The sequence below is a fragment of the Loxodonta africana genome, chromosome 1 (assembly GCF_030014295.1).
Source record: "Loxodonta africana isolate mLoxAfr1 chromosome 1, mLoxAfr1.hap2, whole genome shotgun sequence".
NCBI lineage: Eukaryota > Metazoa > Chordata > Mammalia > Proboscidea > Elephantidae > Loxodonta > Loxodonta africana.
This window is the reverse complement of record NC_087342.1, coordinates 81,555,350-81,558,518: the sequence shown is the minus strand read 5'-3', so window position 1 is coordinate 81,558,518 and position 3,169 is coordinate 81,555,350. Positions and strand designations below refer to the sequence as shown.

At 40.8% G+C, this 3,169-nt stretch overlaps 1 non-coding gene across 1 annotated transcript; it reads right to left on the bottom strand.

Moving 5' to 3' along the window:
- Positions 1 to 2,788: 2,788 nt before the first annotated feature.
- TRNAL-AAG (transfer RNA leucine (anticodon AAG)) lies at positions 2,789 to 2,870 on the bottom strand. The gene has a single exon. It is a non-coding gene; the product is annotated as a tRNA-Leu (tRNA).
- Positions 2,871 to 3,169: the final 299 nt, after the last annotated feature.

Below are 3,169 nucleotides of genomic sequence, written 5' to 3'. Positions count from 1 at the left end.
TAGTTGAGAGCTCACTTATGTTCTCCAAGGGTGCCCTAGTTGAGAGCTTGGCTGCCAACCAAAAGTTCAAACCCCTGGATTTTTTATCGTCCAGTTAGAGGACTCGATCACAACGGGCTAAGTTTCTGGAAATTTCGTCCTCAGATAGATTCAATTTACAATAGATTTGGCATCGGTGGGATTCCAACTGAATGGTCCCACAGAGACTGGAGCCTTAATCCAAGGCCTTAGACCTCTCAGACACACTGCCATAATGCCCACGATGTTTCAATCATATTTACCAAGACACAAGATTGTTATCCACCACCTTATTCTTTTCCTAGAATATTTCTACATGGTAGTCATCCAAAACACCAACAAATAATAACTAAAACTTATTGGAAATTTAGTACCTGCCATGCATTGTCGTTACTTTTACTGTCTTTCAGTCCTCTAAATTGCCACAGTGATAGGTGCTTTTTACTATGATTTCCATTTTCCTGACGAAGAATATGAGGAACAGAGATGTTAAGTAACTTGCTGAATGTCATCCAGCAGTAAGTGATGTTTAAAACGGTAGTGGGAGACTTCACTTTCAAACTGTTGCTTTAATGTTCATGGAGTTAGATTGCCAGGCCTTTCTTCTGCAGTGCCACTGTGTGGGTCCCAGCCACTAATCTTTAGGGTACTAGTTGAGTGCAAACCGTTTTTGTCACTAAGAGACCTTTATGTCGACATAACACAAACAAACGGAACAATCCAAACCAGTTGCAGTCAAGTGGATTCTTTGGGTAAATAACACTTTCAGATATTATAGCATACAGTAAACAAGCCATTGTTCATCCACCTGGATCTTACTTGGTCCAGTGGAGCCACCCAGAAATTGGAAAATAAATCGCTATTTAAGTTCCACGTGTAATTGATGTAGCAAAATGGAAACTTCAGATAAATGATGTTGGACTAACTAGGTAGCCGTCTAGGAAAATAAAAGTTTATATCAATATGTCATCGGTGATACTTAAATTGAAAACACATATAAAATTTAAAGGTAAAAAAAGAAAAATAAAACCCAATATAAGTACTGGAGAGATTACATAGCTTTGGGTAGAAAACCAATTTTTACACAAAACGTAGAAACAATGAACCTTGACATAACTCAGTACGTTAAAAAAATTCTGCCTGAATACACCTCCATTCTCTTAAAAAAAAAAAACACAAGATGAGACAAAAAGAAACAACAACCAAAAATCCGAACAACCTACAAGAAGACTGGAAAAAAAAAAAAAAAAGAATACCTCGTGGAAAAAATATTTGTAATTTCCCTACTACATAATTGGGAAATATTAGTTTCCCTAACGTATAATGTGCAATAGAGTAGGTTGGAAAGTCCGAAATGTGGGGGAAAAAAAAAAAAAAAAAGATTCCTATTGGCTTATGTGTCCCTGAGTGGAACAAACTATTAATTGGCTGGGATGTTAACTGAAAGAATGGAAGTTGGAGTCCACCCATAGGCACCTCAGAAGAAAACCCTGGTCATCTACTTTCAAAAAATCAGCCATCAAAAACCGTATGGAATACTCACCTCTAAACAGCGTGTCCAATGATGCTGCTATACACAGCCTTCAACAGGCAGGCGAGTTGTTCATTTTTACTTAGCATTAGGTAATGAAATGAATCTGGCATTGAAGCGGACTTGAATTATTACCAATGGGCTTAGACTCTGAAAAAAGGTGCTATGTCACATGAGTCCACCTTCAGATTAAGCAAGAAAGCCAGAGGGGAAGGGCCATCACGGGTTCTCCAGGCTAATGGAGGAGAGCCACGTTGCCCCAGAGGCTTCCAGTAGAGGAAAAAGAAGGAGAAACTGAAACCCAGCCCATTGGCCCTGCTTGTTTTATTATGTGGAAGCTTTTTCAGAGGCCCTGATTGTGTAATCAAAACCTTAGCAATTGGTAGGACTTCGTATTCGTTGGTGTTTTAAACTAGAAACTTCCGGCCCACCTACTCCAAGCACAGAGCCTATGAAAAGAACGCTGGAAAAAAAAAAAAAAAAAACAAAAAAACGAAAGGAAACCTTAGGGAGCACAGTTCAACTCTGATGTACCTGGAGTCTTCAGGAGTCAGAGCTGACTCCATGGCAACTGCATATTAGCTTGCTTATGCAAATAATATTCGTTGCAGGTAACCCCAGACTAACCCCAGGCTACTTGCCCGGGTAGGTAAAGGGAACGCTGGCGCCATACCGGTTAAGTGCTATGGCTGCTCACCAAAACCTTGGCAGTTCGAATCCAACAGGCGCTCCTTGGAAACTCCATGGTGGCAGTTCTACACTGTCCTATAGGGGCGCTATGAGTCGCAATCGACTCGGCGGCAATGGGATTGGTTTTTTTGGGTTTGCGTAGGCAGAATCCGATGCAGGTGGAATGGGGAGGGGAGGTGGTGGAAGAGTTTCACCGTGTATAAAGTCTTACGTTTTTGTAATTTGGAAATATATGAGTTATATTTGTTTAAATATATAAACATTTTAAAAACCGTAAAGATTGAATCCTTGGACACGAACTACTGTTCTTAGATTGATCTTAACCTATTATTAGGGAGACAAATGTCTTGCTTATGTTCTTCAAGGTCGGCCTTGTTGAGGGCTGGGCTGCCAAACAGAAGTCTAAATTCAGCAGCCGCTCTTTGGAAACTTTATGGGGCAGTTTCGAGCTGTGCTGTATAGGCTCGCTACGAGTCGGAAGTGACTGAATCAAAGCAGGTAAAGTTTTTGGTAATTCCCTTCTCTGATGGATTCCATTTCCAATAGAGTTGGCAGCGGTGGGACTCGAACCCAAAGCCCCGCAGGGACTGGAACCTTAATCCAGCGCCTTGGACCGCTCGGCCACGCTACCGTGCTTCTCAGAAATTCTTAAATCATTATATTTAGGAAGCTACAAGACTGTTTTCCATGACTTTATACTTTTCCTAGAACATTTCTACACGGTACTGGTCCAAAACTAAAATTTATTGGAAATTTATTACGTGCCATGCACTTTCCTTACATTTACTGTCATTCAGTCCTATAAACTGCCTCAGTGGTAGGTACTGTTACTATGATCTGCATTTTCCTGCTGGAGATTACCAGATACAGAGATAATCAGTAACCTGCTGAATGTCACCCAGCTGTAAGTGATGTTTAAAGCAGTAGTGG